Source organism: Triturus cristatus, chromosome 8 (genome assembly GCF_964204655.1).
Source record: "Triturus cristatus chromosome 8, aTriCri1.1, whole genome shotgun sequence".
NCBI lineage: Eukaryota > Metazoa > Chordata > Amphibia > Caudata > Salamandridae > Triturus > Triturus cristatus.
The window spans coordinates 483,571,017-483,590,705 of record NC_140591.1 but is presented as its reverse complement, the minus strand read 5'-3'; positions in this window follow the sequence as shown (position 1 = coordinate 483,590,705).

Here is a 19,689-nt window from a genome sequence, read left to right as displayed (position 1 = left end):
TGTCAGGGGGCCCTCGAATTATACGCACCCTCTGTGACTGGTCCAGTACGGGGCACAAGCAGGCCTCTTACTACGTCATCGTGGGATGCCAAGGTCACTCCACCCTCTCTGGCCACCCGTCTACGTAGGCGCTCGTTTTGGAAGAGAGGGGTTGAGAGATTGGGAGAGGGCGGCTCAATGAAAGCTTTAATTGAAGTAAACGGTGGAGGAAAAATACACGTGTGTCAGATGTGAGGGCTATGGGCGGCGGGATTTGCATATTTTGCGACACGGAACTGGTGCACCCATCAGAGAGATTTCCTGCTCATGGCCCCTCCTAACACATCCACTCAGATTTTGGAATCTACTAGTATCGTGTTTGAAGGCGGACTCTGGATGTTATATACAGGAAGAAGGAAGGGGAGATGGATAAATGAAGGGGGAAGGAAGGGTTTTAAAAATAATTATAAGAGGGAGGGAGGGATGGATTGGAAAGAAAGGAGAGGGGGATGAAAAGTAGGCAAGGGAAGTGCAAACTTAGTGCATGATTGAAAGGGGATGACAATGGAAACGATGGATAAAATGAAAAACAGCAAAGGGAAAAGAAATAAAAGGTGGGACAAAGGAATCCAGTAATGAAAAGAGCGAAGGAAGAACGGGCAGGAGGGTCTTGAATTAATTACACAATGGAATAAATTCAAAAAATAGCATGGCGGATAAAAGGTAGATGTAAGATGGATGGGTGGACGGAACGCTTGACAAAAGGAATGGAAGAAAGAACAAGAAACAACAAAACGAAAGCAAGCGAAAAAAGGACGGGAGAAAGAGGAAAAACAAAACGACAGAAGCGAAGAGAGAAATGCTGGGTGCCTTCAGAGGGCGCTTTACCGGTAGCAGTGTGCAATATAGAGACAATTGGTTCATGTTACTTATTGTGTCTTCTTTTCGCATGTGTGCTGTTATTGAAGTGGCTTTTAATTCCCTTACAATCCTGCCCTCTAGTGGTTCTCTTCCGCAGTGCCTGCCTGACGGTTCCTTTCTAATGTCCGTTTCTGCTCCGTTTACATTACATTTACTTTGCATGGAATGCAGGTAGCACACCATGTGTAGTTTGCATACCAAATTAATATAGGTGTTTAAGCAGAGAGGCTTAAACCCATAGACACAGAATGGGTAAAACCCTTTTAATATAACCACAAAAAAGGAGGAAGAGGTCTGAGCTAACACCCCTCGTTAGGAAAACGTAGGGTCTTTCTTTATAAAAATGCCCCCACCCACTAAATAGTGGCATGCTTCATCCTAGGGCTGCTACAACATCCATGCGCAGACACCTGGGATGGAGCAAACGGAGGGGGAAGACAACACACACACGAATGTGTTGGGATCCAAGCAGTAAGCTACATATAAGCAGACAGTGATTGTACAAGTGTTTCCTCATTTTTTTCTTTTTTCGTAGTTACAGTGTGTGTACGATAGGGACGCTGCAAAGGAGCAGGCCCTCGCTCCCATTCTTATATGTGCCATGATTGAACCCTTTTAAACAACAGACTTTAAATGTGTTAATGCATATATTCACGGCCACTGGCATTATGCAAGGGGGCAAATTATGCTGCAGGGTTAACTAAATTTCGCAGCAAGAAAAGGAAAATTATGCAGCATAATGCAGCACATTTTGTCACAGTATTACCTTATTATTCTCATGTTTACATTTGTTAACACTTTCTTGGATTACGTTGTACTTCTTTAGTATCAGTTTAATACCAAAATATAGCAATAAATATCAGAAAGTTGGCCAGTCAACCTTTGCAAAAGTCCTTTCACTGCACAGCAACAAGTGTTGCTGCATTTTTAGCTACCTTAGAACAGTGTGAGCTAGAAACATTTTTTTGTTACAGTCTGCAGATTATGCAGCAGATAATAGATCATGTGGCAAATGCGGCAAATCTATAATTATGCAACAGATGTCGTGCCCATACAATCACACAATTCCAGTTGCCCTTCATATATTATTTCTTCAATAAGATCACTGTAGTAGGTTGTACAGTAAAGCAAACACAAGGAGACACAAGGAGATGTTGGAAGGAGCTCTGAAACATTTCAGACACTCACTCCTAGTCAAAAATCTGAGTTGACTCCATCATCCTTCTTAGCTCACTTTGCCACCCCAGTTCAGACCCAGCCATATGCAAATCAGTCTTGGCCCTGTTCCTCATGGAAACAGTCCAGGCCAAACTGTCCAGCCAGTTCTTCCCTGGACCGGAAACAAGCATCATGGGACCGATTTGAGGATAGGCGGAGTTAGCTATAGAACGATGATGGATTCAACCCAGATCACCCTAAATTGGCAGTGTATGCCCAGACGTGGGTCCCTTGCTCAATATGCCACTGGATTCAAGCTGGCCTGGCTGATGGGGGATGTTGCCCTTCCTTTTTAAAAGATCCCTCAGTAGAAATCAGATATTGCCATGGAGGAAACCTGCTGGAAAGGAATCAAAAAGAGGATGAGGCTTAGGCCAGTATGGTACCAAAGGGGTGAAAATATCAGCCTAAAGAAAAAGAATGCATCAGGGCACACTAAAGGAGGCACCTAGAGCACCAGGAGTCTGTCAGCTGTGCAATGCGATGGTGAAATGCAGTGGCAAACTATGAAGAAAGGGAAAAGAAGAAGTAGACGATTGAAGGGGTGGCCTCCCAGAGCACCAGGCTGCAAGAGGAAAGGCAAAATAGCCCAACTGTAATCATGGCCAACTTCACCTTCCATCACAAGGCTACGGATTGCAGTTGAGCCGTCCTGCATAAACTATCATGTGGCAGGGGAAACAGCGTTTACAATGCGGTTGGGTCCAGCCACAGAACATAGCATGTTACATGCATGCTATCACATTGTGTTCCTTTACAATGCAGTCGGTACAACGACCACGTTGTATGAACGCGATGCCTTTACATCGCAAGTCATTAGATCAACTTGCTGTAGGTAACGCGCTAACCTAAGGAATAGTATATTTTACAATTCCAACACCTTCTCTACTGTTGCGCAGGCTGGAGTTGGAATAGTAAATTATACTATTCCTAAGTCCAGCGCGCCCCCCTACAGCAAGTTGATCTAATGACTTGCGTTGTTTTCTAACAACGTGGTCGTTGTAACGACTGCGTTGTAAAGGAACACTATTTGATAGCATGCATGTAACATGCTATGTTCTGTGGCGGGCCCCAAAAGGTGATATACAAGGTTGAATTTCAATTCTTCCATCCCCTTCTATGATACTAGCCTTTGGATTGAACATATCTGCGCCTCTGCACTACTTCCGGATTAGCTTTCGTTTCCGCTCTGTGGAGGAGGAGCCCGCTGCAAGCTGTGAGCCGCATCCGCGAGTCTGTCATCGAGATCACCATCGAGATCACCATGGGCATTGGGACCACGGGGCCGGGCCGGTCTACTGGGAGTGCCTTGAGGCTCCTGAGGCACGAAACCGGCAGCCGGAGCGGAGCTGAGCAGAGCAGAACCGGACAGCTCGAGCGAGGTTAGTGGTGGGGGTGCGGTAAAGTAGGAAGCGGTGTGGTGTGCAAGAGCAATTCAGGCATGGTGGTGCTCCCTTGCGCCCCTGCTCCAAACCTCGCCACTACCTCTGCCCCTACCCCTTAGCTGGTTGTGCTTTCTACAGCAGACAGTGGACTCTCTTGCTTGCCCTTCTGAGAGACTTGCCCCTTTGAGAGCTCCGGTGTCCTCTGGAACAATTTCGGGCTTTCTCGACTTCTAGTGCAGCGCGCAGAGTGCAGTGGGTGCGAGTGAGCGAGTGAGCGAGGAGGACGTAAGGAAGACACCGTCTCGCTGCACCTCCCTGTCACTACATCATCATTGGCGGGGGTGCAGTAAAGTCTCTTCGAAACCCCTGCTGATGTCTCCTGCAGCCATCCTGCAATTTGGACCGTAGTTCACGCAACTCACAGCCCGCTGCTGCAGTGACAGGGCAGCGACAGGGGCGGCGACAGGGGATCCAGCGGATCCAGTGGCCTTCGGCCGAAGGTGGACGGAGCGTAGCCGGGACTAGAGCTGCGGGGTGAACAGCGAACAGCGAACCAGCCTCCCACAAGCCCTCTACAAGCACTATGAGTACCCGCAGCCCGCTTGGGGGAGCAATACAAATCTCCAACTTTGCAACGACCGGGCATTCGCCTACGCTGCGACTTGTGGGCTGCCTGCACCCACGAACCCTGAACTTTAAACTTGTGTCAACGCTCTGCCCACCTAAGACCTCAAAAGGCTTCAACATTATACGGTCTCAGCGCTGGCTTTAGGTCTCATAAGGCCAGCTAAGGACTCTAAACAGGGGCCCACTCCTAAGTCCTAAGCCCTAAGTCCGAGGTCCCCCAAGGTTCCCTCTCATACATCCTCTGATCCAGCCCACGTTTTGCGGTCCGCTTAGCCGTTCGCGTGGGGCAGAGGAGACCAGAGGAGACAGCTGTTAGTGGCAGTCGCTGACCTTCCCCGCCTCGGCTGGTGTTGGTTCTGCCGGCCCCCAGTGGCCCCAGTGCCCTCACTTACCTAAGCTGTGTGGCTCTGAGAGTCAAATCCAACTATTAGCTACCAGCCACTCAACTATCCAGCTAAACTGCCTCCGGGCCAGTATGAGGTCTGGAAAAGTGAGAAGGTCCATCACAAAACCAGTATCAAAACGAAAAAAAAGGGGGCCATAAGAGACGTTGGAGCCACTCTATCACCTACAGATGAGGACCTCTGCAAAATAAGGGCCAATAAGGGAAAGGACAACTTGAACAATACCAATTCCGCCAATAAAATCGGCGACGACACGGGCTGCCTTTGGTTCACTGACACGTAAGTCAATAAAGACAACAACTTAGAAATTGCAATGGTCCCATGCAATACAAAAAAAACAAGTAAGCTAATAAAAGGAGCGAAAAGAGGAAGAACCGAAGATCTCATAACCATTGATGGAGAACCAGCTAAGAAAACTTCACATTCTTACCAACCAAAAATTTACACAAAATTTGCGTTCTTAAAACATCCAGGAGCAGCAATTTTCAGAAACCCAGATGGCCTACCAACTCCATTGGAGCCTGGGAAGATAGAATATCTACCATTACACGAACAAAAAACACAGGAATTAGAAAAAACGTCAAAAGTTACAGTAGTGGATATACACACCGCTAATAATCTTATGACATCAATTGAAAACAGCTTAACAACTAATAATGAAGAAGACGGAATACTATATTCATCAGTAGACCCGCAAGCGGAGCTCTATAGTCAACTAGACACCGACCTGATAAACCCTCAAGGCATACAGACTCAGCTCAGGAGGATAAAAAAATAAAGCTCCCCAGACAAGGATATAATACTCAGTTGGTCAAGTATAGATAAAGCATAAGATGTCTCCATTATTCTAGAACAACATGACCCACAGGACGGGGGAGATCAACAAACAGATCCGTCACGGCAAAAACCCCGCGGCGGGCGGGACGCCAGGATAGTAACATCATGACAAAATAGCAGCCTCTCACCGATGCCGGAGAGTGCTATAGATGGCCCCCATACGGCCCCAAATGAGCAGAGCAACACGGGCCGCCCCAACACGCCAAAAAATAGACAAAGGGAGAATCCATACACTATAGACAGTGACATGTCTTTCCTTGCAACACAGGAGTGGCAAGATCTAGTGGCGGCATACAATCTAAAACCCACTATAACTCCAAGCACCAGGAGACCAGAGAGCGAGAGCAACAGCATGTTCATTACCTTCTGGGCAAACCTATTAAATACAATACAATTATCAGCAGCAGCCTTACAATATCAATAAGAGAAACTAGACATGCGGTTAACAGTATTGCAAACACTAGCTGAATTCACTTCAGGGATTGAGAAAAAACTAGGCGACTTAAATGGCTTAATAAAAAGGGGTCAGGAAGCAGCAGAACTTTCTGCTATAGCAAGAACAGAATGCGACTGCTCCCCAATAATTAACAAACTATCGACACTACCAACCATGCTAGAGAACATTCTGGTCAATCTGAAGCCAACCGTACCATCAGACTTGATAGATTCAGTCAAGGAGGGTACCGTCGTAAGGGACTCCCAACCACATGGAACCACAGAAATCACAGAAAAAGCAGAGAAGGAGTTGCCCCAAAATAAGAAGACCTGTTCCTCTACTGCCAGACAATCGCCAAAAAATGTACTCCCAAACCTTTCACCTCAAGAAACAGCTACAACAGAGGTGCCTACAAACTCACGAATTCGCCGGAAACAAAAAAGGAAGGGCAGGAACAGGAAAATGACAGCCATTGCCCATGAACAGGAGGGGCACTTACTGGAATCCCACTGTCAAGTGGAACAAGAAGAGATGGCGGGACTTGTAAATCAGGCCGAGCAGATCCCGCCCTTGGGAGAAAAACTGTCAACCACAAGGACCAATAAACACAGTTTGAACTAGGGAGTCCTAGGGAAAGTTTTAGAGACCACTAAAGGATTATTTCCCCAAACAACTATTGACAAAACGCAGAAATCCTAGGGTCTACAGACTACCTCTAAGTATTATTTAAACCTATGTGGTAGTAAACCTAACTTTTAGGGAGCTAGTGAGCGCAATATGCATAAGGGCAGATCCCTTTAAGGACGAGATCCCTCACTCACCATTGGTGACATGCTTCATCATAGGGACTCTCCTCCCAAGGGAAACACCTAGTTCCCTTGGGGGCTACAACCCCCTCTCTGAGAGGGAGGAGCTCAGGGATGTTTTATTTTTGATTTTCAGGACTTACTAAGTCCACAGTACACCTGCAGTATGGATATAGAACTGCTATGGTGTGGGTTTTAGGTGGTCAACATGTTTCAGCCCATGAAGACCAAAGGTTAATCGGGCTTTCGTCAGGACCTTTCAGAAAAACGCTACTGCAAAATGAAAAAAGTGAATAAACTATACCAAAAAGGATATCGGGCCAATGCAAAGTCATCAGCCTGTATTTAGACCTGCATGCACCCGCGAAGGCTGGGTACAGGATCTCACCTCTCGCCTGGCAACCGCTCAGGAAGGCAGCACCGCTCTATCCGTCGGTACCGCTATACCAGGAGAGCCTGCTACCGGAGCAGGCTCTCCTGGTCTAGCGGTAATGCAGGCTGATGACATTGCATTGGCCCGATATCCTTTTTGGTATAGTTTATTAACTTTTTTCATTTTGCAGTAGCGTTTTTCTGAAAGGTCCTGACGAAAGCCCGATCCACCTTTGGTCTTCGTGGGCTGAAACATGTTGACCACCTAAAACCCACACCATAGCAGTTCTAAATCCATACTGCAGGTGTAATGCTTTTTAATCCTGACAGTAGGCACCTTTTGATTAAAGTTGGCTTTGGTGCCTCCTAGCCAGTTTTAGTCTATCACTATTTTCCACATACTCACTAATTTCATTTCTTGCGCTGCACCCTTGCTCACACTTCCTGTCTCATCATATGTGGACTTAGTTAGTCCTGAACATCAAAAATAAAACATCCCTGAGCTCCTCCCTCTCAGAGAGGGGTTGTAGCCCCCAAGGGAACTAGGTTTTTCCCTTGGGAGGAGAGTCCCTATGATGAAGCATGTCACCAATGGTGAGTGAAGGATCTCGTCCTTAAAGGGATCTGCCCTTATGCATATTGCGCTCACTAGCTCCCTAAAAGTTAGGTTTACTACCACATAGGTTTAAATAATACTTAGAGGTAGTCCGTAGACCCTAGGATTTCTGCGTTTTGTCAACCACAAGGACCCCCATCAAACTTAAAATCCCAAGATCAACGGAACTATTAGAGACAGTAACAGAACATCCTGGGCACGAGGAAGTTACAAAGGCACCACGTTCACATCAGCAGGAAAGATTCGAAATAGAGTCTGACTCAAGCAGTACAGCAAGGAGCCACATCGATAGCTGGCCAAGGGCCATGCTACAAATTGTGAAACAGTCGGCCCTGGAGCAGGAATTGGAACAACCTATAACAAGGGCAACTTCAGCCACAGCTATTAACACCAATGGCCAAACCTTCACCGTGGCTAACCATCCTGACCAAACCGAGTATCCAGAGACATTTCAATAAATAAGACAGATATACTAATATTCGCTCCTGAGTACAAATCTAGGGGCAGAATGGACACTTTGAATAGAGGAAACATAATTAAATTAATTACATCTATCAAAGGTCTGGAAGGCATCCCCACAACCGATTTACTTCAAATTGAATTCCAACCCGTACTCGACCAGTCCAAACCAGAAACGACAAAGACAACATGGGCGTCAAATGATCTGGTCGACTGGATTTTATGAGAACTAAACAAATTCGCTCAATGGGGAATAAGGCTGGAACCAGGCAGAAGGCCAGCCTACCCAACACCGTTTTTAAAGGAGAGTGAAAAAGAACACCCGCTCAAAGTTACATAAATTCTAAAAGGAGCCCTCAGCCAGTCGCCAGGTCGCCAAGGAAGGTCCTTACATACCAAAATGGTAATAATGAAATCTAAAGCTCCTAATCAGGATATAATACAGCGAACAATAACAAACAGAGGTCGGCAATGACAAGGATTCCCTGTGCAGCCCTCAATACACACATCATTGAATAACCTCAGAGTATGTATTTGGAATATCAATGGCTTGGCTGAAAAATTGGACGACCATGAAACACTAAAATACTTAAGGACATTTGACTTGATACTACTTCAAGAGACCTGGGAAGAGGCTGAGATAGCCCTTGAAGGCTACATGACGCAAATCGTCCCAGCTACCAGGACCTCACCCTTTGGCCATAGCTCAGGCGGATTAATGATCTTTGCCTCAATCCTCACAATAAGATCAATGAAGGAAAAAAAGATTACAACTATAGCTCCCAACGTCGTACAGGCGATTGAGATAACAATCAACACGAGAAAGCCTGACTACTGCCTGGTAATAGTCAACTCGTATATACATCCGAAGCACAGACGGAAAGGTGCAAGAGAGCTGGTCAAAGAGACAGCAAGAATTATGGACGAGGGGGAAGTTGAAAATGTAATCTTGGCAGGAGACTTTAACCTCTTTCTTTTTGGAACCGCAACGGACGATGATTTGGTACACAACTTAACGGAGCCTGGGGAATTCCAACCCAGGCACAACCATTTCCAACTAAACAAACCAACTGTTTGAACCAATTGTTAAAAGAATTAGAGCAATTAAACCTAAGGGCGCTGAACGGCCGGTATAAAGAAGATACTCCTCCAGCATCAACCTACCATTCGACAGCAATTTCCTCCTACCTCGACTATGCTTTTGCAACTCTCCCTCTAATCTACATCATCAAATCATTTAGGCTGGGTGTTAGTGATCAAAGCGATCATTTGCCACAAGAAATCGTTCTAAGGATAACCAGAGATAACCCTACGGAAGTTAGGGCATGCGCCAGATCCGAATATACATCAGATTTCAAATGCATAAGATATAAACAAAATAACATTGAAGAATTGTCCTTAAACGCGAAGGAGCTTACTCATCAGGGTAATTTGGTTGTAAACCCAATAGAGGCCTGGGAGTGGTACACAAAGACTCTGGGGACCAAATATTCAACAAAATCAAGGCCAGTCAAAGGCAAAACTCCTAAGTCTGTATTGAGCAAGACAAACACCCTGTAGAGAAAAAGAATAAAACGGAACATAAAGCAAACTTTAAATCAACTCCGTATACAGCCTGAAAAAGGGCCCTTGCAAGACCCTCTACGCGGCTTTAAAGCAAGCCTAAGAAAGGCAACATGGGAAATCAAAAGACAGGCGAATGACGAACTCTGGGCAAAAATAAAGTACGATTCGAAATTAAAAAACAGTGCCAAATTTTGGCAAACAATTCACAGCTTGCAGCGGCCAGGTCATCAAGGAATAAACTCTCACATATCAGAGGAAGCTTGGGCTGACTACCTGTACAATCACTTTAATCAAACCGATGAAGGTAATCCCATAGCCCCGTCAACACAAGAATTAGATAATAATCAGAAGGTCAATGAAACAGGAAAGACTGAAAAAGGGTCTAGAAACCCCAAGGAAAGGACAATGGGAAAATACGACCAAAAGAAGACTGATGGGGCAAAGAACAACAGCACATTAACAAGCATTATAGAGAAGAAAATCAACATAACAGCGGACCGGATAAAAATTCAAATAAAGAAGGGGAAAATGGAAGGAGCTCCAGGCCCAAATGGGATACCACCGATGATATTTAAGCAGGACATCGAATTCTGGAGCAACACACTAGTACCGCTCTTTGTGGGCATACAAGAATTAGAAACCTGCCCGGAATCCTGGCAAGGATCGACCATAAGCCCAATTCACAAGCAAGGAGACAGGAGTGATCCTTGCAATTATCGGCTGATCGCTCTACTTGACATAGAAGCAAAGTATTACGCTAGCATTCTATTGGATGAATTGACATCTTGGGCAGCGTCAAACCACATAATCCCGGCAAATCAAACAGGGTTCTGCAGAGGACAAGGAACTACCACCAATGTTATGGCACTAACTCTGCTGACAGACGCGGCCAAAGTAGGAAAGAAATCGCTGTTTTTATGTTTTATCGACTACAGCTCAGCCTTCGACCATGTGGACCGGGGCAAACTTTGGCGAAAGCTCGACAAATGGGGGATACCGCAACCCCTCCTGAAGCAGCTAATCTTACTTCATACTAACACCTGGGTAAAGATTAAGCTGGGAGACGGGACGCACCTCTCCAGGCGAATCAACACCTCTAAAGGACTGAAGCAAGGGTGCGTCCTAGCCCATAATTTGTTTAATCTCTTCTTGGCAGACCTACCAGGGGAACTGGACAGCATTAAATCGCATGCCCCACGGTTGGGGGACATCACGCTGTCCAACCTCCTCTATGCCGATGACCTGGTTTTAATAAGCCGAACTCCAATCGGCCTTCAGCAACTTCTAAACACTACCAGCACATTTTCACAGCGAAATGGACTAAAAATCAACCTAAAGAAAACAAGAACTATGGCTGTGAATTACAAGAAGGCCAGGAAAAACTGCTGGTACCTGGACGGACATAAACTGGACCATGTAGCGTGCTGCAAATACCTGGGAGTCCTAGTAGACAGCAGAGGCTCGTACAAACCGCAATTGGAGACGTTACAACGAAAAGGCATCATGAGCTGTCTTGCGATGATCCCCCTGAAGAAAATATTGCCAGACTATACGCTTGACCCACTTCTACAAGTACTGAGATCTCGCCTTCAACCGATGCTAACATACGGGAGCGAATCAACTCTCGGAAAAGATGCTCTTACCCTTGATAGAGTGATCAGCAAAACTTACAGATCCATCTTTCGGCTACCCAATTATGTATCTCCTGCGCAAATCCGTTTGGAATTCGGGGTTCAAAAACAGACAGTGGAGAGAAGGGGCAGCTTCATAAAATGCTGGCATAAGATTAGAAATGCAGAGCAAGGCACTTTAAACGCCCACCTTTGGATTGAACTGCAGCGACGAGAACGATCATACGCAAGGAAGTATCTGATGGAATCGTTAGAAGTACTCGAACTGTCTGACCTCTGGAATACCCCAGCTGATCACAAAAGTTTTAAAAAAGTAGTAACAAAGGTTACAAAAATAACATCGCTACTAGAGGACAAGGAAACTCTAGCAAAAAGGGCACATGGATGGACAGTCCTAAATGACTATAAAACATTAAAACCTCAAGCATATATGGACCACGGATTCAAACAGACGACCAAAGAGAAATTTTTAAAACTGCGACTCGGCATACTACCAATTCTCCCTCACCTGGCTCCATGGAAAAGGAATCAGGAAGACAAAACTTGTCGTCTCTACAGTACAGGACCTGAAGATCTAATCCATATAATATGTATCTGCCCAATCTTAATGGACAAAAGGAGATCCTTATTACGTGCAATATGGAAACAAAAGGGTGTTAGAACCTGTAGACACGCAGTCAAAGTATGTTTCAACCCGCAGGAGACCCAATTAAACTGCAGACTTACAAAATACTTTGACGTAGTGGCGGAGAGAATTAAGGAGACACAAAACGAGGAACCTGAGTAACAGACAGATAGTGCCTCTGAGCATAAACTTATGGGCCACAGCTCTAACGAACAATAATAAAAATATAAACTATTAACATGAACTTCATAATTTTAACTCCTGGTAATTAATTTTTACTTTTGATATGTATCTCTTTTAAAGCTGTGTAAATTGTAAGTTTTAATTAACTGTGCAATCAATTTACTTACTTACTTACTTCTATGATACTAGTGCCTGGACACCACCACCAAGCACTTGGGCAGGGTAAGGTGCTTTGAAAGCACGACACAGAGGTACCAGAACTGGGTGGATGGATTATATGGGTTACCCAAAACACACAAACAGCGGTAAGGCACCGCCAAGAGCAAGATGGAGAGATATCAGGCATCACTGCCGGAAAAGACCTAGGAGACAAGGAGAAGGAAGACACTGTGGCACCATTGCTGTTGCTCATGCAAGGGAGACCAGCAGAGATGAGTGACAGAAAATTCCACCTTCCCCACAGGTGATTAGTAGACAAGAGCTCAGTATAGGAAATCCTAAGCATAAATCCAAAGCATACCTGCCAACTGTGTATGGAGTTTGGAGTAATGGGCTGCAGTTAAAATGATAATACTATGCGGGATTCCCTGTTACATTTCCGCTCTGTATTTGCTGATTCTCCCTCACCCCCCACCTCCTCCAAGGCATGACTCCTAAAAAAGTAGTGGGGGTACTAATTAACATATCCAGTTGCAATGCGATCCCAGAAAGTGATGTTACATGCTTATAATAGTCAAAGCGAAGATACACTCCTTGCTATTTAATGTTGTAAATATATGTGTATTTATTTCTCAGTCAAACACACTTATCCATCTGCTTGTTACTTATGAACTCAAAACAGTGAGGGTCTGATTCACAAAGGTAAGGTATACTTTTGAGTAATTTACACTTTTGAAAAAGTTCACTACTTTTACTTGTCCGCAAAATCTGATTGGAAGTTACTACTAAAAAAATGTTTTCTGAATTTTATGATTCAACTCTCTTGATTGTCATTTCAAGGCACAGTTAAAGAAAATCAACAAGACTCATTACATAAAGCATAATAGCACTCTGTGCAGTTATCATAATAAACATCAAATACAATAATTCCAAACAAAAGCCCCCAGTCCCACCCTCTCCACTGGTATTCATCATATGAAAACCCTACAAGGTGTACAGCATCCATTTCCAGTGGCGGTCTCTAGACAGTAACTACGAGGTAGTAGAAGTGGCAACATCAGTCGAGCATAGCAGACGAAGGTATTTAGGGCATGTGAGTTCTCTTAATTCGGCTGAGGTTATGAAAGGGCACCATAACTTCTCATATGAATCGCTCTGTGCAGTAAGTGTGAGTGTAAGCTTTTCCATTCCCAGGATGTGCCATAGGTGTTGTAGCCATCCCTGATGTGTCGTGTGCGTCCTGTGCTCCAATGCATTAATATATTCTGGAGAGCTGCCCCCAATGCTAGCCCTATATGACACCCTCTTTGAGATTTCAGTGGGAAGGTGGGTGTATTTGAAAGTCGCAACACTATATAGGCAGGGAAGCATAGTAGTTGTGTGGCCAAGTGTGTATCGATGTCAATGAGGATTGTATCCCAGTATCTCTGAAGTTTGGGACTGTCCCAAAGCACATGAATTAAAAGAATATCCTTTGGACAAGGCAAAATTTATACTCGCAATAATCCCACTATACATTATATTCAAGTCTAATTTCTCCCTTTCCCACACTCATTCGTCCATACTGAGGAAGATTGAACTACATATGGTCAGCAGATAAACGATACAAAACAGGTATTAGAAAACTCCAAATTAATTTATTAATTATTCAAAATACAGATAAAAAAGGACAGAAAATCAATAAACATGATTTCTCACAGTATTCATTAGCAGCAGTTCTTAATAAAAAAACAAAAACATAAAATAATAAAAATCAAGACAATAAATGGACGAGAGTCTCTAACACAGACAAATACAATATGTCATTAAAAGGTTTACACATCCGTGATAACAGTACATGGAGTGTGGAACCTGGTATTTTGTGGTTTATACTCGTTGGCCACCGCACGTGTTCACGGATAGTTTAGTTAAATGGGCGTTGGGGATATAATTCCCCTTCAATCCTGAGGGCCCCTGGGGGCTAACTAGCCCACCAGGTGCTTCCAGTAAGCGCCACTGAGCTGCGTTGCAGAGAGGTGGTCCAGGCCGTGCCACTTTTTACACCTCTCTGCAACGCAGCTCTGTGGCGCTTACTGGAGGTACCTAGTGGGCTAGTTGTACCCTAGGGACCCTCAGGATTCAAGGGGACTTAATCTCCCAACTTAAAACGGCCACAGGGCGTGTTTACACAGTGGGGAAGGGAGGGGACGGGGCCTGAGGTGACATGTGCAAACACGCCCTATGGCGCGTTTTAAGAGGTAGTTTTAATCCCCCTGCCCCATTATATACTAGGTACTTACAGAGGAAGTCATGCTAATCACAGGGGGACCCCAACGCATAGTGTTCCCTAGTGTATGTAGGTGTTTTCACTGTATTCTAAGTGTCTTTTAACATAGCACTGGCTCTAGGACTGGTTAGTCAGACTCAGTTACCACCAGTATCCGTCTGAAAAAGTTGAGGGTACAGGATGATTTTGCAACAAGGCTTCTTTCTCCTCTTCTGTTTGTTCTTTCTGCACGTTATCCTTCTTCCTGCACTTTTCTTCGTCTTTGAGAACTTCTGTTGCTTCTTTCTGCATTTCTTTTTTTTCTTTCTGTGCATTTATTCTTCTTTCTTCACATGTCCCATCTCTGTAGGCATAGTTAGAAATTAGCATTTAAAAAACCTTTGAAATTCACAGAAAAAACCATAGGTTTCAGGCACGTTATAGTTAGGAATTAGCATTTAAAAAACCTTAGAAATTCTTGGAAAAAAACATAGGTTTCAGGGGCTTTATAGTTAGCTGGACTTTTCACTCGTACAAAACCATTGAAATTCCCCTGTTATAGTTAGTTCAGCTAACTATAACTCGCGCGCCCGCAATGCACTGCTGATGACGTCACATATTACATCACTCATGACATGGTCAGTGACATCACTCATGACATCACTGATGACATGTCAAATGACATCACTGATGACATCACTGATGCCATCATCCCTGTGATAGAGTGACAGACCTCATCTCACCCTAATATAACCTTTGATACACACATTCAAAAATAGAAACTAAAACTTTCAAAACAATGGACATACCAATACCAGTTACAACAACCTGTTCAGTAATTCTAAGATCCACATACACATCCACTCATTCACCAACAGTCCTATACAGTCACTCATACATGTACTCACTCATCATATGTACTCATACACCTATACATCCTGTTACACAATGCCACTCATCCATAGAGTTACTCACACACATAGTCACTCATGGTATTAAAGAATCAAACATCCATTTACTTGCATATACAGTTATACACACACCACCACACTTACTTCTACAGAAACTTACACATACTTAGTCTTTTAAACAATCACTTATAGAAACACATACTTATTCATACAGGAACTCTTCCAATCTCTAACTCTCACATATACTCACTTATATACACCAATAGTCACATATACTAGTTTAAAACATATGTAGTTACTCATTAAAACACTATTGAGACAGTCATTCACTCACTAACACACCCATACACACACTCATCCACCCATACAGTCCTGCACACATGCTGTCTTCAACACATACAAACAGTGAGTCACTCATTCATGCACCTATGCACTACGTAATACCCCACCGAACCATACAGACACTCAGACACTCATACTGATACTCAAAAAACCAACTAATAACCTATATAGACACTCATGTAGCTACTCACCAACCCATGTAGCCACTTCTACACAAAGTGAGAGACTGATACAGATATTTACATATTTAAACATTACTTTCTAAGCCATGTATTCACTAAGATACACTTAATCAGTCAGTTATACAATCAATTTTTCAAAAACAAATCATCCATTTAGACACTTATATACCCATTTATTCTTCCATCGACCTTGAGATATACATATACAAAACATTTAATTTTGAGAAAAACACACATTCACTGGATGATGTCATCAGCGATGTCATCAGTGATGTTATTTGAGATGTCATCAGTGATGTCATGAGTGATGTCACTGACCATGTCATGAGGGATGTAATATGTGACGTCATCAGCAGTGCATTGCGGGCACGCGAGTTATAGTTAGCTGAACTAACTATAAAGGGGGAATTTCAATGGTTTTGTACGAGTAAAAAGTCCAGCTAACTATAACGCCCCTGAAACCTATGGTTTTTTCAGTGAATTTCTAAGGTTTTGTGAATGCTAATTCCTAACTATAATGTGCCTGAAACCTATGGTTTTTACAGTGAATTTCAAAGGTTTTTTAAATGCTAATTTCTAACTATGCCTACAGAGATAGGGCATGTGAAGGAAGAAGAAAAAACGCACAGAAAGAAAAAAAAGAAATGCAGAAAGAAGCAACAGAAGTCCTCAAAGATGAAGAAAAGTGCAGGAAGAAGGATAACGTGCAGAAAGAACAAACAGAAGAGCAGAAAGAAGCCTTGTTGCAAAATCATCCTGTACCCTCAACTTTTTCAGACGGATACTGGTGGTAACTGAGTCTGACTAACCAGTCCTAGAGCCAGTGCTATGTTAGAAGACACTCAGAATACAGTGAAAACACCTACATACACTAGGGAACACTATGCGTTGGGGTTCCCCTGTGATTAGCATTACCTCCCCTGTAAGCCCCTAGTATATAATAGGGCAGGGGATTAAAACTACCTCTTAAAACGCGCCACAGGGTATGTTTGCACAAGTCACCTCAGGCCCCGTCCCCTCCCTTCCCCACTGTGTAAACACGCCCTGTGGCCGTTTTAAGTTGGGAGATTAAGTCCCCTAGAATCCTGAGGGTCCCTAGGGTCCAACTAGACCACTAGGTACCTCCAGTAAGCGCCACAGAGCTGCGTTGCAGAGAGATGTAAAAAGGGGCACGGCCTAGACCACCTCTCTGCAACGCAGCGCAGTGGCGCTTACTGGAAGCACCTGGAGGGCTAGTTGGCCCCCAGGGTTCCTCAGGATTGAAGGGGAATTATTTCCCCAACTTAAAACGCGCCACAGGGCGTTTTTGCACACGTTAACTCAGGCCCCGTCCCCTCCCTTCACCACTGTGTAAACACGCCCTGTGGCCGTTTTTAGTTGGGTGATTAAGTTCATTTGAATCCTGAGGGTCCCTAGGGTCCAACTAGCCCACTAGGTACCTCCAGTAAGCACCACAGAGCTGCATTGCAGAGAGGTGTAAAAAGTGGCACGGCCTGGACCACCTCTCTGCACAGCAGCTCAGTGGCGCTTACTGGAAGCACCTGGTGGGCTAGTTAGCCCCCAGGGGCCCTCAGGATTGAAGGGGAATTATTTCCCCAACTTAAAACGCGCCATAGGGTGTGTTTGCACACGTCACCTCAGGCCCCATCCCCTCCCTTCCCCACTGTGTAAACACGCACTGTGGCCGTTTTAAGTTGGGAGATTAAGTCCCTTGAATCCTGAGGGTCCCTAGGGGCAAAATAGCCCATTAGGTACGACCAGTAAGCGCCATTGCAGAGAGGTGTAAAAAGGGGCACGGCCTGCACCACCTCTCTGCAACGCAGAGCAATGGCGCTTACTGGAAGCACCTGGTGGGCTAGTTGGCCCCCAGGATCCCTCAGGATTGAAAGGGAATTATTTCCCCAACTTAAAACGCGCCGCAGGGCATGTTTGCACACGTCACCTCAGGCCCCGTCCCCTCCCTTCACCACTGTGTAAACGCGCCCTGTGGCCGTTCTAAGTTGAGATATTAAGTCCCCTTGAATCCTAAGGGTCCCTGGGGTCAAACTAGCCCACTAGGTACCTCCACTAAGCGCCACAGAGCTGCATTGCATAGAGGTGTAAAAACGAGCGTGGCCTCAGAACACCTGTCTGCAACGCAGCTCCCTGGCGCATACTGGAGATACCTGTTGGGCTAGTTGGCCCACAGGGACCCTCAGTATTGAAGGGGAATTAATTTCTCAACTTACAACTGGCCAGGGGGTGTGTTTGCAGAGTGCTGCAAGGAGGGGGCGTGGCCTCCAGCGCGATGCCTGTCTTTTACTTATTTTATTAAGAAGGAGGGCTGTGTGTCCCCCCTTCTTTTTCTAATTTATTGACCCCATCCCCCAGGGCCTGCACCCTAATGTTTTGTTGTTGAAAAAAACAAATTTGGAATGGGGCCTCGTGGCCCCCCTCCCAAGGCCTTAATCGACCCTGGGGACCCCAGCCCCCGGGATATAGCCTTTTTTTAATTTAAATTCTTTAGGAGGGGGGCTGCGTTGCCCCCCTCCCCAGGCCACTTATGGCCCGGGGACCCCATCCCCAGGGGCCGGCCTTTGGTATTTAATATTTAAAAAAATATATATATTTATAGAAACACCTAGGACATGCTGGACAAACCGTATGTACCTATCACCATGACGATTTGCGTGATATTCATTAAAAGGCGACTATGCATACAATGAATCCACATGGAATGTATTTACACCGCTAGTGAAGCTCTGACGTGTCTGACGCCCTACCGTGCCTAATCCCGGCGCCCCCGCCAGTGGGTACTCTCCAAGTAGACACCCTTGTCGTTTATTTATAAAAACATGGGTAGCTATTGATGGGCACATTTAATACACACGCACACCAAGCCATTCAAAGGGGATTCGACAAAAATTCGACCAAACAATGCAAGAAACCCCCCTCACGGTTAATTAAACAGACATCCACTGCCGGATGTGTAATACTTTTTATTTTACTATACTCTCTGGAAAGGAGACAAACCTCACTTGAGAGTCATAGCGTACTCCTGGCTGAGCCCAATGCTGTGTTACACCCACCAGTGCCCGCCGAGTGCCACACACCTCTGTGTTGTATTCCACCAGCTAGTGCGTATGCTATGACACTCTCTAGCCCATGTGCACTGTAACACCACCCCGTGAATATGTCATGCCACACTTGCCTCCGCACAGGTTATATTGCCCCATCTAACGTGCCTTCCTCGATGCCTATGTTATAACGCACAGCGCTATGCCATACATATTACAATCTGGGATCCATATCTTTGTCACAGTGCATGTGCAACGTTACACTCCCCAGCACATATTTTATATTACAACTTTAGAGACTAGTTAGGTGACACAACACTGCCCTGTGCATATTACACTCCAAGGCGCATATCGCATAGCACGCGCTAGTGCCTGTGCTATCTCGCGCTCTCCAATGAATCTGTCATTGCGCACAATGTATTGCATATTTTATTTCACGCCCCCGGTTCATCTTATATCACACTTTTTGGTGCATAGTTTATACCATATACTATATCTAGTTTTCATTTTCAATCGTGCTCTCAGGACTATGTTCTATATAACACTGTGTTCACCTACCCTTTTTCACGGGCATTACATTTTGCGATGGGAGGTAGAGGGTCAGGGGGTGTTTCTGCCAAGTGAGCCCGAAGTCACAGTCTCAAACGTCCTCTTCTTCCTGAATAAAAGTGAGATTATGCTGCATACTTGTTCATTTTTTAAGTAGTTCGCACAGGCACACATTTTAGA